The sequence below is a fragment of the Pseudophryne corroboree genome, chromosome 4, assembly GCF_028390025.1.
Source record: "Pseudophryne corroboree isolate aPseCor3 chromosome 4, aPseCor3.hap2, whole genome shotgun sequence".
In the NCBI taxonomy this organism is placed as follows: domain Eukaryota; kingdom Metazoa; phylum Chordata; class Amphibia; order Anura; family Myobatrachidae; genus Pseudophryne; species Pseudophryne corroboree.
Genome location: NC_086447.1, coordinates 334,285,499 through 334,309,853, shown reverse-complemented (window position 1 = coordinate 334,309,853; position 24,355 = coordinate 334,285,499). Strand labels below are relative to the sequence as shown.

General features: G+C 44.8%; 1 long non-coding RNA gene across 1 annotated transcript; it reads right to left on the bottom strand.

Moving 5' to 3' along the window:
* Positions 1–5,550: 5,550 nt before the first annotated feature.
* On the bottom strand, positions 5,551–18,469 carry LOC134911395 (uncharacterized). Its single transcript, XR_010176536.1, has 5 exons — positions 18,402–18,469; positions 16,524–16,592; positions 14,529–14,578; positions 6,166–6,206; positions 5,551–5,720 (listed from the first exon to the last, which is right to left on the bottom strand). It is a non-coding gene; the product is annotated as an uncharacterized LOC134911395 (long non-coding RNA).
* Between the last annotated feature and the right edge of the window lie 5,886 nt (positions 18,470–24,355).

Here is a 24,355-nt window from a genome sequence, read left to right as displayed (position 1 = left end):
ATGTATATACTTCTGCACCTGTGTATAACGCCAACATTTATATACTGCTGCACCTGTGTATTATAATAATAATAATAATAATAATAATAATTAATAATAATTTTATTTATATTGCGCTCTTTCTCCAATAGGGCTCAAGGCGCTTAACAGATACATAGCATAATATAGTACAAAAAATAATGAAGTACAGAACAGCTTTTCATAAAATACAGAAGCATGTAGATACTAAAGGGACTTATCGGAATGTTTGAGTAAACAGGAAAGTCTTGAGTCTACTTTTGAAGGATTCTATAGTTGGGGCCTCTCGCACTGTGCGGGGAAGTGAGTTCCATAGAGTCAGAGCCGCATGACTAAAAGCTCGACCCCCAGATGAATTACGGGAGATTCTAGGTACTGCTAAAAGTCCTTCATCTACAGATCGCAGTAATCGAGTGGGGTAGTATGGGATCAGTAGTTGCTTCAGGTACCTTGGGCACTGATCATGTAGTGCATTGAAACTCAGTAAGCCAATCTTGAAGATGATTCGCCATCTTACAGGCAGCCAGTGAAGGGAGTAGAGTAGAGTAGAGTACAGGTGTTATGTGGCTAGAACGGGTCTGGTTGGTTAACAGCCTGGCAGCTGTGTTTTGCACCAGCTGTAAGCGGTGCAATTCTTTTGCTGGGAGACCAAGGTAGAGGGCATTACAGTAGTCTAATCGAGATGATACAAATGCATGGATGACTTTTGTCAGATCATCTGAGGGAATTAAGTGCTTGATTCTGGCTGTGTTCCTCAGGTGAAAGAATGATGATTTGATTGTGGCTGATATCTGATGTTTAAGTGTCAAGCCACCATCCAGGACAATGCCAAGATTCCACACATGATCAGTGGTTTGTAATTCTGAATCCCCGAGTGTAAGTCTAATTGGTTGGCTATGCTGCAGTCTTGTCCTTTGATGTTGCGGTCCTATCATAAAGACCTTTGTTTTATCCAGGTTCAGTCGCAGCCAACTATCACTCATCCACTCCTGGAGTTCAGCTAGACAGCCATTTAGGGTTGCTATTAGGTTATCAGTGCCCGGAGCAAAGGACAAGTACAGTTGAGTATCATCTGCATAGCAGTGGTATACTAGCCCATGGCGTCTGATTATTTCACCCAGCGGGAGCATGTATACTGCAAAAAGCATGGGGGATAGTATAGAACCTTGTGGGACACCACATGGCAATGGCACTGGTGGTGATGAGTATAATCCAGATGATACTCTCTGTGACCTGCCTGTGAGAAATGATTTGAACCAGTTTAGGACTGTGTCATCCAGTCCACAAAAATGTATCAGTCACTCAATCAGAAGCCCATGGTCCACGGTATCAAATGCTGCAGAGAGATCCAGAAGGATTAATATTGAACAGTCACCTCTGTCTCTTCCATCAGAGGATCATTTAACACACACACCAGGGCTGTTTCAGTGCTATGTCTTCTCCTGAATCCTGATTGGAATGGATCATAGATATCATGGGTTGTCAGGCGGGTTTCCAGTTGATTTGCAACCACATTCTCAATAACCTTTCCTAGAAAAGGAAAGTTTGATACCGGTCTATAGTTGGTCATGCAGTCGGGATCTAAATTAGGTTTTTGAAGTAGAGGTCTAACAATTGCTTCATTTAGGGGTCCAGGAAATATGCCTGTCTGCAAAGAGCATTGAACAATTTTTGCAAAGACAGGACCAGTTATATCCATACAATCTATTAGAAGCTTGGTTGAGGCAGGGTCCTGATCACAGGTGGTGGGACGCATAATCCGAGCAATTTCAGCAATGTTCTTTACATCCACTGGGTTAAAGCTGGTCCTTGTCGTGCAAAAGTCCGGGCTTGGTCTTTTACAAGAACAGAGCGGAGCTCAGGACTAGACAGCAGTTCCTGCCGAAGCTGGTCTCCACGTTTCATTTGAATCAACCTATTGTGATTCCGTCCAGTTCTGACACTTCTGCTCCTCCGGAGGCACTGGATGCAGTGCAAGCCTTGAAAGTCTATGTCAAGAGGATGGCTCGGATCAGAAAGACAGATTCCTTGTTCATGCTGTATGAGGCGCGGAAAAAGGGTTGCCCTGCTTCAAAGCAGTCCATTGCTCATTGGATTAGGTTTACTATCCAACAGGCATATGCTTCGGCAGCCTTACCTGTTCCACAGTCTCTGAAGGCCCACTCTCAGAGGCGGAACTACCGCCAGTGCAAGCAGTGCGTTGCACTGGGGCCCGCCTCTGTCCAGGGGCCCAAGCATGTAATGAGTCAAACTGACTCATTACATGCCGCTTTGCGCTGCGGGCAACCGCTGCCCGCAGCGCACAGCCGCCCACAGAGGAGAGGAGCGCAGCGGCACGGACGGGGGAAGGAGGAGGAGGGAGGTGGAGGAGGGAGCCGCAGCAGCGCTTTGTTACTGGTGGAGGCACTGCTGCCCCTCTGCTTCACTATAGGCTGTCTTCCGAGAACAGCCTATAGTGAAGCAGAGGGGCAGCAGCAGCAGCGCCTCCACCAATGACACAGCGCTGCTGCGGCTCCACCTCCCTCCTCCTCATTCTCTACTGCCCGGGAATCGTCTGACGCTGCACCGAGGAGCCTGAGCCAGCGGAGAGGGTAAGTATAATTCTTCTTTCTTTCTTTCTTTCTTTCTTTCTTTCTTTCTTTCTTTCTTTCTTTCTTTCTTTCTTTCTTTCTTTCTTTCTTTCTTTCCTACAAAAAAGGGGGACTGTGTACCGCAATGTGTAAAAACGGGGAATCTGCCTGCCGCAATGTGTAAAAATGGGGAATCTGCCTGCCGCAATGTGTGAAAATGGGGAATCTGCCTACCGCTATGTGTAAAAATGGGGAATCTGCTTGCCGCAATGTGTAAAAATGGGGAAACTGCCTGCCGCAATGTGTAAAAATGGGGAAACTGCCTGCCGCAATGTGTAAAAATGGGGAATCTGCCTGCCGCTATGTGTAAAAATGGGGAATCTGCCTGCCGTAATGTGTAAAAACGGGGAATCTGCCTGCCGCAATGTGTAAAAAGGGGAAATCTGCCTGCCGTAATGTGTAACAAGGGCACGCTGTCTGCCGTTATGTGAAAAAAGTGTACGCTGTCTGCCGCTATGTTTAACAAGGGCACGCTGTCTGCCGTTATGTGAAAAAAGTGTACGCTGTCTGCCGCTATGTGTAACAAGGACACGCTGTCTGCCGCAATGTGAAAAAAGTGTACGCTGTCTGCCGCTATGTTTAACAAGGGCACGCTGTCTGCCGTTATGTGAAAAAAGTGTACGCTGTCTGCCGCTATGTTTAACAAGGGCACGCTGTCTGCCGTTATGTGAAAAAAGTGTACGCTGTCTGCCGCTATGTGTAACAAGGACACGCTGTCTGCCGCAATGTGTAAAAAGGGGGAATCTGCTTGCCGTAATGTGTAACAAGGGCACGCTGTCTGCCGTTATGTGAAAAAAGTGTACGCTGTCTGCCGCTATGTTTAACAAGGGCACGCTGTCTGCCGTTATGTGAAAAAAGTGTACGCTGTCTGCCGCTATGTGTAACAAGGGCACGCTGTCTGCCGTTATGTGTAAAAAGGGCACGCTGTCTGCCGTTATGTGTAAAAAAGGGGGACGCTGACTGCCGTAATGTGTAAAAAGGGGACGCTGTCTGCTGTAATGTGTAAAAAGAGGAATCTGTCCGCCGTAAGGTGTAAAAGGGTCTCTACCTGGTGTAGTGGTGCTACTGTGTGGCATAATTTGAATAATGGAGACTACTGTGCACCGTTTTATGAATTGGTATTATTTTGTGGCCACACCCCTTCCCCACGAAGCCACGCCACTATGTATTTTTGCGCGCGCCTACCGCACGCACTGCCCCTGTTTTGCATGCAGGGGTGGGGATCCAATGCCGTTTCTTGCACACAGTGATAAAATGTCTAGTTACGGCACTGTTGCTAGGTATCCACTTCCCTGAGCAGGTCCCCCCTCACCAGATCCTCTCCAGGGGTGAGGGGGTGGACTTGGATGGGATGGGGGGGGGGGCCCAAGCCATTTTGTCGCACATGGGCCCACCGCTCGCTGGTTCCGCCACTGCCCACTCTACCGGATCGGTGGGCTCTACCTGGGTGAATGCCCATAGATTCTCGGCCCTACAGCTATGCCGAGCTGCTACCTGGTCGGGGAAGAACACCTTTGTGAAGTTCTACAAGTATGATACCCTGGCCAAAGAGGATACCGAGTTTGGGCAGGCGGTGCTGCAGATGTCTTTGCACATTCCCACACATTCTGGAAGCTTTGGGGCATCCCCATCGTACTAATCTGTTCCCAATATCCCTTATGGATGCTAGAGAAAATAGGATTTTAAATACGTACCGGTAAATCCTTTTGTCGTAGTCTATACGGGATATTGGGTGCCCACCTCTGTGCGGTGACTTTCTGCAGGTTCTCTGTTCTGTGTTTCCTGTTCAGCTGTTGCTGTTAATGTTGCTGTGTGTTTCTGGCTAGGTTATATGTTGGTGTGCTGGTGTGTAAATCTCACCACACTTCTTGTTGTGTTCCTTCTCTCATGTATGTCATTCTCTTTCGGGCACTGTTTTACCTATAACTGACCAGTAGGAGGAGGCATAGATAGGAGGAGCCAGCACACCCTGTTGAAGAAATTTAAAGAGCACTGGCTCCTTTGGACCCGTCTATACCCCGTCGTACTAATCTATCCCCAAAATCCCTTATAGACTACGAGAAAAGGATTCACCGGTAGGTATTTAAAATCCTTTTTTTTTTTTTTTTATAAATTAGCAAAAATCTAAAAAAAACAACCTTTTCACATTGTCATTATGGGGTATTGTGTGTAGAATTTTGAAGGAAAAAATGAATTTATTCCATTTTGGAATAAGGCTGTAACTTAACAAAATGTAGAAAAAGTGAAGCGCTGTTAATACTTTCCGGATGCACTGTATATACGTTATCTCATTGAGAATAGTAATGAAAGACACTACAATGCTTCTAATTTCACATTTCCAATGTTTGCACAAATTCTTCCCCTCTTACACACACCAGCTCTAAGCTGATGCCTAACCAGTCATTTACACTTTCATCCCAATAACCGGCTACAGCACATTAAGATAACATTATATACCTGAAGTCTGTATGTACTCTGTGAATGTGCGAAATACATTTCAACAAAAGACTTACAGTACTCATTAATTTAAAGAGCAGTTGTTTTTTTTATTTTTTTTAATGCTCTGGGTTGGAGGAGGGGGGGGGGGGGGGGTAGGTGGTAAATCCCCCCCCCCCCATGGGTGTGACCTGTATGTGCTGGTGTGGGTAGAACTGCTGCCTTAGATGTTATTATCCATGCGAGTCAGTGGGGGGTATAAGGTGAATTTGGTGTCTGAGGTCCATGGTGAGGTCAGCTGTGATCACGCGGTAATCCTCTGTTGGGTTACTAGGAGATTGAATAAGTGGGGCAGACTGGAGGAAGTGTAGGTACTTACCCTGGGTGTAGCTGTGGGGAGTTACCTGTTTTTCTAGGTTGCTCCCCACAGCTACACCTAGGGTAAGTACCTACACTTCCTCCAGTCTGCCGGCCTTTCCTAGAGGATTACCGCGTGATCACAGCTGACCTCACCATGGACCTCAGTATAACTGCAACCCCCCACTGACTAGGATTAGGCAGCAGTTGATGTTGTCACCCACACCAGCGCGGCCACACCCACACTAATCTCCCTGGCGATGGTGTTTCATCTTGTTCCTGTAAAGAGAAGAAAAACCTTGTAAGGGACAAAGGTACAGGGATTCATGTACACAACGCAAACAGTGTAGACAGCCACAGATATGAACATTATGAGGGAAAGAGAATGGGAAAACGCTGTGGTTACCATAGCTGAGAAAAGGCGGGAGGGAGTATGTATGAGGATGAGGTTGGAGATATAGGGAGCTGAGCAGTGCAGTTGGAGGGTGCCTTGTATGTGAGGGTGAGAGATGGAGGAGTATTCTGTAAGTGAAGGAGAGCCAGCGTTAGGCAGGGGAGGCAGATGTGGATCGGCGAGACAAGTCTTGCTGCAGCGTTAAGTATGGATTGAAGGGAAGCAAGATATGAGTGAGGGAGGCCTGTAAGGAGATGGTTGCAGTAGTTGAGATGGGAAAGGATGAGTGAGTGGACAATAGCTTTATTGGCAGCTTTGAAAGTCACTTACTTATTTGATTGTCTTTTCTGTTTTGGGGGGTTACAAGATCTCTGTGGTACAGGGAAGAAAATACAATACATTTTAGGAGGATTATAGAGAGTAATCACCAATACAAGCTAGTCACTACTACCCTTTTTCCACCTCTTAAGCACGGGTCGCAGCCGGGAGCCTGACACGGGTGCTACTCGGCTGCAACCCGTGCTCAGCCCCCTTTCCCACTGCGCTCGCCACCCGGCATATTGCCGGGTTGGTGCCGCTGCTGGCGACGTGGCAGGGTGCAGTGCTGGGAGATCACATGATCTCCCAGCGCTGCCCTTCCATAGACTATGAACGGGAGCCGTGTCGCATCGACACGGCTTCCGTTTACACTGCACAGCTTACCGAGTTGAACTCGTGTTTAACCCGGTAAGCTACCCGGGTAGGATTCCCAGATCACTTGATCCGGGTTGACCCTTTTCCACTAGCAAAAAACATGGGTAAATGCGCGCCCCCGTGCATTTACCTGTGTTTTTTGCGCTAGTGGAAAAGGGGTACAAATGTTACAGGTTTATTCAATATCGTTCAGAAGATAACAAGATGGCCATAAAGGTTGCAGATAGCCATAAGCAGACTAGGGTAAGCAGAGGTGGGGGTGTCAGTGGTGGCTGATGTAACGGGAATCCAAACACTATTGTCATTATATACACTAGTATATTAGACACAGTGGCCGCTAAAGATGGGTACACACCTACGCGACCCTCGGCTGATCAAGTAAAACGCTCCCAATCAGGCAAGCTCTGTGTGTACTCAGCTGTGACTAGAGATGAGCGGGTTCGGTTTCTTTGAATCCGAACCCGCACGAACTTCACTTTTTTTTTCACGGGTCCGAGCGACTCGGATCTTCCCGCCTTGCTCGGTTAACCCGAGCGCGCCCGAACGTCATCATGACGCTGTCGGATTCTCGCGAGACTCGGATTCTATATAAGGAGCCGCGCGTCGCCGCCATTTTCACACGTGCATTGAGATTGATAGGGAGAGGACGTGGCTGGCGTCCTCTCCATTTAGATTAGATTTAGAAGAGAGAGAGAGAGAGAGATTGCTGTGATACTGTAGATTAGAAGAGAGTGCAGAGTGCAGACAGAGTTTAGTGACTGACGACCACAGTGACCAGTGACCACCAGAGACAGTGCAGTTGTTTGTTTTATTTAATATATCCGTTCTCTGCCTGAAAAAAACGATACACAGTCACACAGTGACTCAGTCTGTGTGCACTGCTCAGCCCAGTGTGCTGCACATCAATGTATTGTATATAAAGCTTATAATTGTGGGGGAGACTGGGGAGCACTGCAGGTTGTTATAGCAGGAGCCAGGAGTACATGATAAATAATATTATATTAAAATTAAACAGTGCACACTTTTGCTGCAGGAGTGCCACTGCCAGTGTGACTAGTGGTGACCAGTGCCTGACCACCAGTATATTAGTAGTATTGTATACTATCTCTTTATCAACCAGTCTATATTAGCAGCAGACACAGTACAGTGCGGTAGTTCACGGCTGTGGCTACCTCTGTGTCGGCACTCGGCAGGCAGTCCGTCCATCCATAATTGTATTATATACCACCTAACCGTGGTTTTTTTTTCTTTCTTTATACCGTCGTCATAGTCATACTAGTTGTTACGAGTATACTACTATCTCTTTATCAACCAGTGTACAGTGCGGTAGTTCACGGCTGTGGCTACCTCTGTGTCGGAACTCGGCAGGCAGTCCGTCCATCCATAATTGTATTATAATATATACCACCTAACCGTGTTTTTTTTTTCGTTCTTTATACCGTCGTCATACTAGTTGTTACGAGTATACTACTATCTCTTTATCAACCAGTGTACAGTGCGGTAGTTCACGGCTGTGGCTACCTCTGTGTCGGAACTCGGCAGGCAGTCCGTCCATCCATAATTGTATTATAATATATACCACCTAACCGTGGTTTTTTTTTCGTTCTTTATACCGTCGTCATACTAGTTGTTACGAGTATACTACTATCTCTTTATCAACCAGTGTACAGTGCGGTAGTTCACGGCTGTGGCTACCTCTGTGTCGGCACTCGGCAGGCAGTCCGTCCAACCATAATTGTATTATATACCACCTAACCGTGGTTTTTTTTTCATTCTTTATACCGTCGTCATACTAGTTGTTACGAGTATACTACTATCTCTTTATCAACCAGTGTACAGTGCGGTAGTTCACGGCTGTGGCTACCTCTGTGTCGGCACTCGGCAGGCAGTCCGTCCAACCATAATTGTATTATATACCACCTAACCGTGGTTTTTTTTTCATTCTTTATACCGTCGTCATACTAGTTGTTACGAGTATACTACTATCTCTTTATCAACCAGTGTACAGTGCGGTAGTTCACGGCTGTGGCTACCTCTGTGTCGGCACTCGGCAGCCCGTCCATAATTGTATATACCAGTGACCTAACCGTGGTTTTTTTTTCTTTCTTTATACATACATACTAGTTACGAGTATACTATCTCTTTATCAACCAGTCTATATATTAGCAGCAGACACAGTACAGTGCGGTAGTTCACGGCTGTGGCTACCTCTGTGTCGGCACTCGGCAGCCCGTCCATAATTGTATATACCACCTAACCGTGGTTTTTTTTTCTTTCTTTATACATACATACTAGTTACGAGTATACTATCTCTTTATCAACCAGTCTATATATTAGCAGCAGACACAGTACAGTGCGGTAGTTCACGGCTGTGGCTACCTCTGTGTCGGCACTCCGCAGCCCGTCCATAATTGTATATACCAGTGACCTAACCGTGGTTTTTTTTTCTTTCTTTATACATACATACTAGTTACGAGTATACTATCTCTTTATCAACTAGTCTATATATTAGCAGCAGACACAGTACAGTGCGGTAGTTCACGGCTGTGGCTACCTCTGTGTCGGCACTCGGCAGCCCGTCCATAATTGTATATACCAGTGACCTAACCGTGGTTTTTTTTTCTTTCTTTATACATACATACTAGTTACGAGTATACTATCTCTTTATCAACCAGTCTATATATTAGCAGCAGACACAGTACAGTGCGGTAGTTCACGGCTGTGGCTACCTCTGTGTCGGCACTCGGCAGCCCGTCCATAATTGTATATACCAGTGACCTAACCGTGGTTTTTTTTTCTTTCTTTATACATACATACTAGTTACGAGTATACTATCTCTTTATCAACCAGTCTATATATTAGCAGCAGACACAGTACAGTGCGGTAGTTCACGGCTGTGGCTACCTCTGTGTCGGCACTCGGCAGCCCGTCCATAATTGTATACTAGTATCCAATCCATCCATCTGCATTGTTTACCTGAGGTGCCTTTTAGTTGTGCCTATTAAAATATGGAGAACAAAAATGTTGAGGTTCCAAAATTAGGGAAAGATCAAGATCCACTTCCACCTCGTGCTGAAGCTGCTGCCACTAGTCATGGCCGAGACGATGAAATGCCAGCAACGTCGTCTGCCAAGGCCGATGCCCAATGGCATAGTACAGAGCATGTCAAAACCAAAACACCAAATATCAGTAAAAAAAGGACTCCAAAACCTAAAATAAAATTGTCGGAGGAGAAGCGTAAACTTGCCAATATGCCATTTACCACACGGAGTGGCAAGGAACGGCTGAGGCCCTGGCCTATGTTCATGGCTAGTGGTTCAGCTTCACATGAGGATGGAAGCACTCAGCCTCTCGCTAGAAAACTGAAAAGACTCAAGCTGGCAAAAGCACTGCAAAGAACTGTGCGTTCTTTGAAATCCCAAATCCACAAGGAGAGTCCAATTGTGTCGGTTGCGATGCCTGACCTTCCCAACACTGGACGTGAAGAGCATGCGCCTTCCACCATTTGCACGCCCCCTGCAAGTGCTGGAAGGAGCACCCGCAGTCCAGTTCCTGATAGTCAGATTGAAGATGTCAGTGTTGAAGTACACCAGGATGAGGAGGATATGGGTGTTGCTGGCGCTGGGGAGGAAATTGACCAGGAGGATTCTGATGGTGAGGTGGTTTGTTTAAGTCAGGCACCCGGGGAGACACCTGTTGTCCGTGGGAGGAATATGGCCGTTGACATGCCAGGTGAAAATACCAAAAAAATCAGCTCTTCGATGTGGAGGTATTTCACCAGAAATGCGGACAACAGGTGTCAAGCCGTGTGTTCCCTTTGTCAAGCTGTAATAAGTAGGGGTAAGGACGTTAACCACCTCGGAACATCCTCCCTTATACGTCACCTGCAGCGCATTCATAATAAGTCAGTGACAAGTTCAAAAACTTTGGGTGACAGCGGAAGCAGTCCACTGACCAGTAAATCCCTTCCTCTTGTAACCAAGCTCACGCAAACCACCCCACCAACTCCCTCAGTGTCAATTTCCTCCTTCCCCAGGAATGCCAATAGTCCTGCAGGCCATGTCACTGGCAAGTCTGACGAGTCCTCTCCTGCCTGGGATTCCTCCGATGCATCCTTGCGTGTAACGCCTACTGCTGCTGGCGCTGCTGTTGTTGCCGCTGGGAGTCGATGGTCATCTCAGAGGGGAAGTCGTAAGCCCACTTGTACTACTTCCAGTAAGCAATTGACTGTTCAACAGTCCTTTGCGAGGAAGATGAAATATCACAGCAGTCATCCTACTGCAAAGCGGATAACTGAGTCCTTGACAACTATGTTGGTGTTAGACGTGCGTCCGGTATCCGCCGTTAGTTCACAGGGAACTAGACAATTTATTGAGGCAGTGTGCCCCCGTTACCAAATACCATCTAGGTTCCACTTCTCTAGGCAGGCGATACCGAGAATGTACACGGACGTCAGAAAAAGACTCACCAGTCTCCTAAAAAATGCAGTTGTACCCAATGTCCACTTAACCACGGACATGTGGACAAGTGGAGCAGGGCAGGGTCAGGACTATATGACTGTGACAGCCCACTGGGTAGATGTATGGACTCCCGCCGCAAGAACAGCAGCGGCGGCACCAGTAGCAGCATCTCGCAAACGCCAACTCTTTCCTAGGCAGGCTACGCTTTGTATCACCGCTTTCCAGAATACGCACACAGCTGAAAACCTCTTACGGCAACTGAGGAAGATCATCGCGGAATGGCTTACCCCAATTGGACTCTCCTGTGGATTTGTGGCATCGGACAACGCCAGCAATATTGTGTGTGCATTAAATATGGGCAAATTCCAGCACGTCCCATGTTTTGCACATACCTTGAATTTGGTGGTGCAGAATTTTTTAAAAAACGACAGGGGCGTGCAAGAGATGCTGTCGGTGGCCAGAAAAATTGCGGGACACTTTCGGCGTACAGGCACCACGTACAGAAGACTGGAGCACCACCAAAAACTACTGAACCTGCCCTGCCATCATCTGAAGCAAGAAGTGGTAACGAGGTGGAATTCAACCCTCTATATGCTTCAGAGGTTGGAGGAGCAGCAAAAGGCCATTCAAGCCTATACAATTGAGCACGATATAGGAGATGGAATGCACCTGTCTCAAGTGCAGTGGAGAATGATTTCAACGTTGTGCAAGGTTCTGATGCCCTTTGAACTTGCCACACGTGAAGTCAGTTCAGACACTGCCAGCCTGAGTCAGGTCATTCCCCTCATCAGGCTTTTGCAGAAGAAGCTGGAGGCATTGAAGAAGGAGCTAAAAGGGAGCGATTCCGCTAGGCATGTGGGACTTGTGGATGCAGCCCTTAATTCGCTTAACAAGGATTCACGGGTGGTCAATCTGTTGAAATCAGAGCACTACATTTTGGCCACCGTGCTCGATCCTAGATTTAAAGCCTACCTTGGATCTCTCTTTCCGGCAGACACAGGTCTGCTGGGGTTGAAAGACCTGCTGGTGACAAAATTGTCAAGTCAAGCGGAACGCGACCTGTCAACATCTCCTCCTTCACATTCTCCCGCAACTGGGGGTGCGAGGAAAAGGCTCAGAATTCCGAGCCCACCCGCTGGCGGTGATGCAGGGCAGTCTGGAGCGACTGCTGATGCTGACATCTGGTCCGGACTGAAGGACCTGACAACGATTACGGACATGTCGTCTACTGTCACTGCATATGATTCTCTCAACATTGATAGAATGGTGGAGGATTATATGAGTGACCGCATCCAAGTAGGCACGTCACACAGTCCGTACTTATACTGGCAGGAAAAAGAGGCAATTTGGAGGCCCTTGCACAAACTGGCTTTATTCTACCTAAGTTGCCCTCCCACAAGTGTGTACTCCGAAAGAGTGTTTAGTGCCGCCGCTCACCTTGTCAGCAATCGGCGTACGAGGTTACATCCAGAAAATGTGGAGAAGATGATGTTCATTAAAATGAATTATAATCAATTCCTCCGCGGAGACATTGACCAGCAGCAATTGCCTCCACAAAGTACACAGGGAGCTGAGATGGTGGATTCCAGTGGGGACGAATTGATAATCTGTGAGGAGGGGGATGTACACGGTGATATATCGGAGGGTGAAGATGAGGTGGACATCTTGCCTCTGTAGAGCCAGTTTGTGCAAGGAGAGATTAATTGCTTCTTTTTTTGGGGGGGTCCAAACCAACCCGTCATATCAGTCACAGTCGTGTGGCAGACCCTGTCACTGAAATGATGGGTTGGTTAAAGTGTGCATGTCCTGTTTTGTTTATACAACATAAGGGTGGGTGGGAGGGCCCAAGGATAATTCCATCTTGCACCTCTTTTTTCTTTTCTTTTTCTTTGCATCATGTGCTGATTGGGGAGGGTTTTTTGGAAGGGACATCCTGCGTGACACTGCAGTGCCACTCCTAAATGGGCCCGGTGTTTGTGTCGGCCACTAGGGTCGCTAATCTTACTCACACAGCTACCTCATTGCGCCTCTTTTTTTCTTTGCGTCATGTGCTGTTTGGGGAGGGTTTTTTGGAAGGGACATCCTGCGTGACACTGCAGTGCCACTCCTAGATGGGCCCGGTGTTTGTGTCGGCCACTAGGGTCGCTAATCTTACTCACACAGTCAGCTACCTCATTGCGCCTCTTTTTTTCTTTGCGTCATGTGCTGTTTGGGGAGGGTTTTTTGGAAGGGCCATCCTGCGTGACACTGCAGTGCCACTCCTAGATGGGCCCGGTGTTTGTGTCGGCCACTAGGGTCGCTAATCTTACTCACACAGTCAGCTACCTCATTGCGCCTCTTTTTTTCTTTGCGTCATGTGCTGTTTGGGGAGGGTTTTTTGGAAGGGCCATCCTGCGTGACACTGCAGTGCCACTCCTAGATGGGCCCGGTGTTTGTGTCGGCCACTAGGGTCGCTAATCTTACTCACACAGCTACCTCATTGCGCCTCTTTTTTTCTTTGCGTCATGTGCTGTTTGGGGAGGGTTTTTTGGAAGGGACATCCTGCGTGACACTGCAGTGCCACTCCTAGATGGGCCCGGTGTTTGTGTCGGCCACTAGGGTCGCTTATCTTACTCACACAGCGACCTCGGTGCAAATTTTAGGACTAAAAATAATATTGTGAGGTGTGAGGTATTCAGAATAGACTGAAAATGAGTGTAAATTATGGTTTTTGAGGTTAATAATACTTTGGGATCAAAATGACCCCCAAATTCTATGATTTAAGCTGTTTTTTAGTGTTTTTGGAAAAAAACACCCGAATCCAAAACACACCCGAATCCGACAAAAAAAATTCGGTGAGGTTTTGCCAAAACGCGTTCGAACCCAAAACACGGCCGCGGAACCGAACCCAAAACCAAAACACAAAACCCGAAAAATTTCAGGCGCTCATCTCTAGCTGTGACCCCTATGACCTCCTGTGAGGCGGCAGTTGGGGGGTAGTAGCTCCTCTTTGGGGTTTGGGAGGTCGCATGTGCAGCACATAAGATGTGACCTCCTGGTCCTAGCTGTTGCAGGAGCGCTATAAGCCATTTATTGTCTTTCACTCCTACATCCATACAGAGTACACACCTATACAATCAACGGCTGTTCACCTGATATCGGGAGAACAGGGCGACGATTGTATAGGTGTGTACTCAGCTTTATTCCCAGCTGCAGATTACCTCGGTCCCACATAGAGAATTTTGATAGACAATTAGAACTACTTGGCCCATCTAGCCTGCCCTAAATACATGTATATGCACACACTAGGGTAAATATTGATGGGAGCCAATTTACCAGATTTTGGGAGGAAACTGGAGTACCCGGAGGAAACTCACACAAGCACGGGAAGAATATACAAACTCAGGGCCATGGTGGGTACTGACCCACGACTTCAGTGCTGTGAGGCAGTAATGCTAACCACAGCGCCATACGTACTGCCCAACTGCTGTATGCCAGAGCCATATGGCTCAGTCTCCCTCACATTCCCTAGACTGACATATAGATGTTTTATTCACTCACCCTTATTGTCTCTAACACATCCACAAAGGACAAGATATTTCTTTCAATGGCTGTAAAGAAAATGTAAAACAACAGTCAGTGTCTTGGATTCTGCAGCTGCTCATTGATGGGCAATGTGACTTGTACAATGTTTCTAATAGCCGCTGAATTCAACTTAAAATGGGTGGGCACAATTTTTTTTGCTAACGAATTAGGGGGGTCATTCCGAGTTGTTCGCTCGTTATTTTTTTCTCGCAACGGAGCGATTAGTCGCTAATGCGCATGCGCACTGTCTGCAGTGCGACTGCGCCAAGTAAATTTGCTATGCAGTTAGGTATTTAACTCACGGCATTACAAGGTTTTTTCTTCGTTCTGGTGATCGTAATGTGATTGACAGGAAGTGGGTGTTTCTGGGCGGAAACTGGCCGTTTTATGGGTGTGTGCGAAAAAACGCTACCGTTTCTGGGAAAAATGCGGGATTGGCTGGAGAAACGGAGGAGTGTCTGGGCGAACGCTGGGTGTGTTTGTGACGTCAAACCAGGAACGAAACTGACTGAACTGATCACAGATGCCGAGTAAGTCTGGAGCTACTCAGAAACTGCTAAGAAGTGTCTATTCGCAATTCTGCTAATCTTTCGTTCGCAATTTTGATAAGCTAAGATTCACTCCCAGTAGGCGGCGGCTTAGCGTGTGCAATGCTGCTAAAAGCAGCTTGCGAGCGAACAACTCGGAATGACCCCCAGGATGCGCACATTTACCCACATTTACTCTTCATAGGATTTAAGGTGCCCTTCTCTTCATAGCCCCTGAGCAAGTTTGTAAAGTTTGGGAAATCCCTATTTTAAGATAAAAATATCAGGTCTTGGTTCAGGACCCCTGGGGCACTCCCAGTCATGAATGATTAGGCACTTAGAAGTTTTAATTAGCTTAATTTGGCCAATCATGTTGTCATTTTTGGGAAGATATTCTGCAGGAATAATGGGATAACTGATGCTGGACAGGTATATGGGTGTTGTATTGAAAGGACCAGTGTTTTTAGGCTAGCAGGTGGGAGTTACAGGGGTTTTCAACACATTTTAGAAATTGGCAAAAATTATACAAAAAAATCTATGTACCATGGAATTATGAGTTAAGTGTGAGCTCCACAGACGAGCTAAGTGACATTTCCCTGCAATATGTGCATTAATTCATTGCACGGTAAACAAAATATTACAGCCTGCTAATTGAATCTGCCCCTTAGTGGGAAACAGTATTTAGCATATAACAGCTATGTGGAGTTCTCTGTAACTGTAATATAAGTGCTGGCATCAGTATAAGACCCACAATGCCTGAGCGCAAGTGCCTTATACAAGGCTATGACTGACCCATCTCCCAATGCAGATACTCTCCCACTGCTACACTGATCATGGCTGCACAACTTATGGCCGATCTCCCAATGCAGATACTCTCCCACTGCTACACTGATCATGGCTGCACAACTTATGGCCGATCTCCCAATGCAGATACTCTCCCACTGCTACACTGATCATGGCTGCACAACTTATGGCCGGTGTGGGGCTCCATGGCTGAACACATTACTTATTAATCCCAAGTGCATGATTAGGAATTGACATGACTATGTGAAGTGATTAGTGTTACATGTACCTGCAGCTGCCGGGTGCATACAAGCGTAGTTTAATACACATCAGTCCCAAGACGGGGCATTTGATTAGGTGCAGAGCTTTTGGGAGCAACCACCATACACTATGACACAGGGGCAGGCGTCACTAGATATGTGTAGGCCCCATAGCAACTGTTTATAAGATCTCTTATATACCACCAAATGATGCATAATCTATACAGCACAGGAACTATAACAGGGAAGATAGGTCACCTCAGGTGTGAGCTGCACCCCCATAGCCTATGGTAGTTCTGCCCTTGTATTCAGTATCCTGACTGCATAATTCCCCAAAGGTGTATTAATTGTAATCAACAAGAGAATTCACATAATTTCCCAGCTTTATCTACTTTACTTACTGGTCAGTCCTTCATCCGCGCGCATCGCGCATCCCAAAACAAAATCGATGATCGATGACATTCTTAGAGCTGTTGAGTGCAAATATAAAAAAATGACTAATCTGTATACTATATATATATATATATATATATATATATATATATATATATACTAATAAATCTGATGGAGAAATGTAACACAGTAACAAGGACAGGCGATGTGCGATTATTATCTAGGTGGTAATTTGAGAACCTGTATGGAATTGTCTAATGTGCTTACTTTGTATTATGGGCCTGATTCTGAGGTGACAGACAAGCTAGGTACACACTATACAATTATTGGGCCGATTTACCAATAATCAGGTTCTCAGGCAAATATTTTTTACAGTGTGTACGAAAGAGCGTTTCAGCATTTTGCCGATAATTCTGGAAAACCTCTCCCACATACACATGAGCGATTGATTTTGCAATCTGTTGCCCCCAACCAAAAATCTTGGCCACAATCTCCTGATATCGAGCAGTATGTGTGTAATCTCAATAATCTGCCCATATTTCCTATGTTTTCCTGTCACTATGTCATCCTCCTTGCGGGCGGACATATGCAAATGCGGTGTGATATGGTAACTTTAAAAAGAAATCTGTTAGTGTGTAGCTCAGATATTAGTGCCTACAATGTCCCCAAAAATTGGTTGATTGATAGGCCAACATAAAAAAAAATCTGTCAGTGAGTACCCAGCTTTAAGCAAAGATCCAGTAACTGCACGTGGACAGACTATGCTGCCATGTAAGTGGGCAAGTACACTAGATTTTTTTTTGCCTGCAGGGTAAATACTGGCTTCTTTTGCATGTAGCCCACAAATGTTGGACAGCTTTATTACACTGTAATTTAGATTTGAGTTTGGACACGCCCCTCTCACATGTAACGCTTATTTTACTTCTCCCTTCCACCTGCAGTGCAGCATCGTATGTCAGTCTCAGGCCTGACATATACTTTGTTGCTGCTACAGTATTATTCTGATATTCATTATACTGTTATTCATTTCTGCATAGATGTACTAGTATAAATATAAAGCCAAGGAAATGTCACTGACAAGATAGGTCAGAGATAGCTCAGAGAGGCAGCCCGAGAGCAGTTGTAAACTGGATGAATTACGAGATCACAATGCAATGATGAACTATGACATCACAGTGGTCAGGCCATGACATGTAAAGGATGTAAGTGTGTTTCTGTGACATTGCTCTCTAATACGTTTTTCCATGATTTGTGCGTTAAATGATACTGGTTCAAAAAATAAACTATAATACAAGGGTAAAGCCGCCTTAATAGTGACCAATAGACCACTGAAGAGCCGCTATTACACCCGCATTACCGAAATGTTATACTTTGTGACAGTTTTTATTTTCATTTTACATATAAACCAAACCTTGGGGTATATTTACTAAATATCGATTTTGTTTGGTTTTGTTTGATTTTAGATCGATGTTAAAACGATTTTAATTGATGTTGGGCTTACAGGGTTAAAATACATTTACTAACATTTGAAAATTTATATAAAATATTATCTGCTAGCAAATGTGTGTTTTAACCCTGGAAGCCCAACATCGATTAAAATATATTTAACATTGATCTAAAATCGAACAAAACCAAACAAAATCGACTTTTATTAAATATACCCCCTTGTGACATTTCTGTAGAACATCGGGGGACACTTAAGATTTGGGGTGATGTTTAATAAACTCTTATCTGACATCTGCCCCACCTGCAGTGCAGCATCACATGTCAGATACTTTGTTGATGCTATTTATTATTGAATACAGGTTTATTCTGATAATTATTATACTGCTATTAGTTTTTGCATAGTTGTACTATAAATCTAAAGCCAAGGAAATCTCACTCACAAAGTAAGATGTTGTCGCTCGACAGATCGGGGAGGCAATGACCTGTTGTAGCATGGGAGCAGTAGTAAGTACTGTATGATGTATTATGACATCACAATTCACTAGTCACAGTGGCCAGGCCATGGCATGTAAAGGGTGTAACTGTGCTTCCATCACATCGCTCTCTAATACGTTTCTCCATGATTTGTGCATTAAATGATATTGGTTCAAAAAATAAACTACAATACGAGGGTAACACCTCCCTAATAGTGACCAAGAGCCCGCTGAAGAGCCGCTATTACACCCGCGTTACCGAAATGTTATAATTTGTGACGTTTTATTTTATTTTACATATAAACCAAACCTCCTGACATTTCTATAGGACAACGGAGGACACTTAAGATTTGGGGGGATGTCTAATAGACATAATTATCTCATAAATGCTGGAAAATTTGATATTTATATTTCCTAGAGATGGAGATAAGTTTGTTAAACACAAACAGATAAATATCTCTTCTCAGTGTTGGCTGCAGCACAGTCCAAAATTCACATAGGGGGGAAACACCAACTGCCAGTGAGCCCGGACAGCGATGTGTGGTAGCAGTTCAGGTGGCAGTTGGGGCTGATCTTCTATTTGAATTTTGGACGGTGCTGCAGCCGCCACTGAGAAGAGATATTTGCACTCTGTTCAAGAAGTTTATTTTCATGATAAAAGTGCGGAAACGAGTGTTTGCTATGCAGCAAAAGGGTTAACAGAGAACATAATGCAATTATCTCATCCATTCATTCACATCTCGCTGAATATCGCACAGTAGGAGTCTTTCTATTTATCTCTATTGTGGTTTAATGTTTTACCCTATTCAGCCCAAAATTTCATGTTATTTCATGTCATTTCAGAATGACGCTATGTAAAGAAACTCCATAAATCTGATCAAAAATGCAGGGATAGAGGGAATTTTCCCATCAGTCCCTGCAGCATCTTGTAAGACCAGCTCCAGCCTCCCAAAAGCTTCTAATACCCCTTTTACACTGACAATTTTATCCCGAGATTTTGCACGTGAACGCGCATCATCCCGGGATTTTTGTCAGTGTAAAAGGGTACACTTTCAATTTCCCGGGACGAGCATCCCGGGATTTCAACCCAGGTCTCGACCTGGGTTGAATCCGGGACCATCCCGGGAAGCTGTGCAGTGTAAACGGGTTTACCAGGTCAAGGCGACCCGGCACCCGTTCTCTGTATAGGAGGAGGCGGTGCTTGGAGAAGATTATCTCCAAGCACCGCCTCCAGTAGAGTCAGCGGTGACGTCACCGACCCGGCAATATGCCAGGTCGGGCCGCTAATGTAAAAGTATAATTCCCGGTAATGTGTCCTGGGAAATATCCCGGGACACATTACTGGGAATGACCAGAGCCTGCGAGTGTAAAAGGGGTATAAATTAGCTCAAAGAAGCTCGGTTAGGGTTCTAGGAATGAAGTGTTGTCTGGAACAGCTACCATGTGTCCCTATTTGTCCCTACTGTATATCCCTCTTCTCACCAAAAAGCTCCATGACATGTCTGGATATATACTGTACAGTATGATTAGACCAAGAACCATGCCAAATCTAGTAATATGAAACCAAAGTGGAAACTGTACGATTAGCCCACCATCTCCCGCCCTTCCACAACCTGTACACAGCCCACTGAGTGCCCAGCAATGTAACGCAAAGACCACTATGTAACCTGAATCTCCCCATCATATTGGAGCCATGTGCTGCCAGCTCTTCCACCCCGCTTCGCCAATGAACTCTCCAGCTAAAGTAGCACACATAATTGTACATACAGTACAGGCACAAACAGATACAGATATTAAGCAATCTGTTACAATTCTATAAGCGCAGTGACCTAATGCTGCCGAAAGTGCCTCTTTCTGTCACACACATATGAATCCGGAGCTCATTTACTATCCCAACAACTGGGTGCAACTTTGAAATACAACACTGAACCACTGCAAGTTATTAACAATGTTATGTGAAGAAATGCAAGTCTGACAGCAATCATGTGATTGGTTGCTATGGCTTAGGGTTCATCCTGTACTAAATTATATGACATAAATGTATTGTTAGCAAAGATGATGTAATAAAAGTAAATGTCTCTTTGCTTGCAATGGCTTTTCAGCATTGTTAGTAAATAAATGTTCTTTTACTGAGTGGAAAATTCATAAACAGTTCCAGGAATAAATACCATCACAATTTTATTGGTAAATACACAATACCCTGTGCGTGAAACTTGGCTGTTTATCAAAACCTGCGGAACAGTGTCCCACCTCTGGGTTATTCTCTGTCCATATGCAAATTTCCAGTCTTTGTGTATGCCAAACCTCATTTACATATTCTCTGCACGCTGTATGCATTTGTTATGACTCAGGTCCATTTAGATACAGATGTACAGTACAGGTAGTTGACTTGAAACTTTCTGCTTATACATGAGTGTCCTCATACACTGATGCTCTAAGAGATGAATAGTGTGCCATGTTTTTAAATACATGTTGCATCTTAGTTGCATCACAGATGCAGTGAAAAGCCACTCACAAGGCCTGATTCTGAGTAGCATACAATCCGGACATAGAAGCTGATTCTGAGATATCTGCCGCTGCTCGTCCGCACACAGCAGTCGCATCCAGCTGGTCTGTGCACGTGCACTGGCTGCAGTGTGTGACCTTACACATTGTGGCTGCATCCTAAAAGGATGCAGCCACAGTGTGATTGACAATGGCGGCCATTCACGGGGCGGTAATGTGTCATAGGGGCCGGCCAAATGGGGGATATGCCGTGACTGTTTTCAGGGGGGCAGCATGATGTCACATGTAGCTGCTCCGATTTAAAAAATGGAGGCTGACCGCCTGACAGTGCAGCCAGGCTGTGCTGCCAGGGGTCAACCTTAATTTGATGCGCCTGCAATCTAACTGCACATGCATTGGGAGGTGGCCCGTCACACATGCTGGGCGGCATTACCCCGTGCTGGGCAGCCCCCAGCATGTGAGGAGATGGACGCAGATGGCAGAGATTTGCGTCCATCTCTGAATCAGGTTCTAAATACCGCCATTCAACATAGTTAAGTGATTTCTTGCAACTGCACATGTGCAAACATGTTTGAATACCGACACGGTGCATGCTTAATATACAGAGCTTGTGTACAAAGGTGCTGTTCTGATTCAGACAGTATCAGATAGATGGTGCAAAAGTGATGGCAGTTCCTGGGCGGTTACTGGGAGGTGGCTAGTAGTGCATGCAGAAGTAATCTGTTCTGTGGGCGTATTATGGCAGTGTTGTGGATGTGTCAATGCTACATTCACAGATGCACAGCTGTGGGCACTGGGCATAGGAAACTATGGTCAGACAGAGAAACTGCACCTGCCATATAGCTGGCGCAAACTCTGATGGGGTAATATAAGGACGCACCGATTGGTATTACAGTGTGCACGAACACTGAGAGTGGGCATCTCAGCCTTTTCACAGTTGACTGCACAGATATATGCCAGGGTAGAAGTTTGTGGAGGGGTTAGGGGGCTACATTAAAAAACAGCCAGTATTTACCAAGTATGCATTTGCCCCCCTTCCATTCCACCATGGTTTTTCCAGTTACAGTTACTTGCTCTTTTTTTCTTTATTTCCAAATAAGATTCAGTCCGTGTACGCTAGCAAAGCAACTTTGACACTTACAAGTTTCTTAATGCAAAAAGACAGTCGGTGCAGCCGAGTTGTGTGGGATATGGTGCACCAAGGGGGTCTATTTGGTCACAGTAAGAAATCACACAGCTTTATATACATTTATAGCTTTCATGTTATGTAACTTAATGACTGTCATATACCAGTGCTTAACTCCTCTTCTTTAAAGCTGCTTCAATGAATCATAGATTCCAGTTTAAAGCATATAAATGAGGCACTATGCAACAAATGTGTAGAAAATATATCCTGATAAGTATAACAACCTAAATTGTATCAAAATGCAGAGAAATGTATCAGTATGATCCAACTGTAACTTATTGCTCTCTCTCTCTCTCTCTCTCTCTCTCTCTCTCTCTCTCTCTCTCTCTCTCTATTACTTTTAATAATGTCTAAATATTGTAGATTTATAAACAGAAAATATAACAATTAAGAATTGTGTTAGGGACATTCCTGTTTATACCACTTTGCTTACAGTCCTTTCCATACCTTCCCTGTAATACAATATGTTCTTCCTGCCTTTCCAATAGGTATACTACAGTTGCTTTCATGGTTCAGAGACATACTGTACTGGTTGATTTGACTTCTGTCTAAATTTGCACTGATGTGTGTCTATGGTACTGTAGGTTAATTAGATATTAATGCAGGGACTGATGTAATAGAGTAAAGTTCAGAGCTTGTACAGATCTGCCTTTATAAATAAAGAATAATAATCACAACACCATTAGCTGCACATTAAAGATTTTCTTTTAGCTGTATATGATAATTTAGGAAATGTGGTGTATTGAGTATTACTATGCAGAAATAGTAAATCCTAGAGACACAGCATTATTGGTGATGCAGAGGACATCATTCTTCATGATTAATAGTAGTGGTGTAGCATGGATATTTAATAATTAATCCAATTTTCCAGGAAAACTAGCAATGCATGAAAATGCTGTGAACCTACTGTGCTATGTGAGATGGTAGATGCATTATTCACTGTCAACACTAGTGTTTTGATATCACATCTAAACTAGCCTCATGCAAGTGTCATATTTTCATCCACACAAATCTCAGGAATGCTAACAGACGTTAGTGTTGTGTTTTCTTTCACGCACAAATCAGAAATTAATCAGAAATAATGAAAACATTGCATTATGGAAAACATGAAAATTACATTTATTTTCCTGACTATTACATTATACATGTTAAGTCTCCGATATCCTAAATTCCAAAATACAGAATAATCCAAAATACGGAATTTCATTAAGGCCAACTGTGACATCTTTGCTTTCTGATGGTTCAATGTACACAAAATTAAAGAAAAATATTGTATAAAACAACCTTCAGGCTATGTGTATAAGGTACATATGAAACATATATTAAATACATTTCATGTTTAGACTTGGGTTCCATCCCCAAGATATCTCATTATGGTATACAAATATTCCAGTATATGGGAAAATCTGATATCCAAAATGACTCTGGTCCCAAGCATTTTGGATATGGGAGACTCAACCTTTAAAGTAAATAGAACAAACAACCTTTTTCCTTAATGCAGGAAAGGGTAAAGGAACTCTCGGGTCAAGTATCTCTCTTGGATGGGGTCAGTCATCAGCTGAAAGGAGAGGGCAGGAGGGTGTGTGGAGGGAAAGGAGGTTGGAGATATAGGAGTGAGAGATTTGTGAAAGACGATTAAAAGCTTTGTTGGTAAAGATAAAGAGTATATATACTGGATCCTGTAAGGAAATGGAAACTAGGGAAGAGATTGGCAGAGAGGTGAGGCAGAAATAAAAATCAGTCTAGCAGCAGCATTGAGGACAGATTGAAGAAGAGAGAGGAGGCTGAGAGGAAGCCTAAAGTTATGAAGGTAGAAATAGACTAAATGAGAGATAAGGGAATATACAAGTGTTTTGGTAGTGTCTAAATGTGGGTAGTGAACGAGAAAGCAGAATCAAGGGTTATAGGTAGATAGATCAGATAGGTAGGAGTGGAGGCATGAAAGGATGGAAGACAGTGAGCTCAGTCTTGGACATACTAAGCTTGAGAATGAGTTGAGAAATCCAAGAGAAAGTGTTTAGACAGTTATATATGTGAGAGAGCTCATGGAAGGGCAGGTACAGTGGCATGCGGTGAGGTCAGTGTCTGGTGAGGCACTGCAGCCATAATGTTCGCTGAGTCCTGCCAATGATTCAAACCACCACCAAGCTAATGTCCGCTACCGCCCCCAAGCCGATGCCAGTTATCTCTGCCATCCCTGATGCGGCAGCTTGTGCAGGTTAGGGATCTT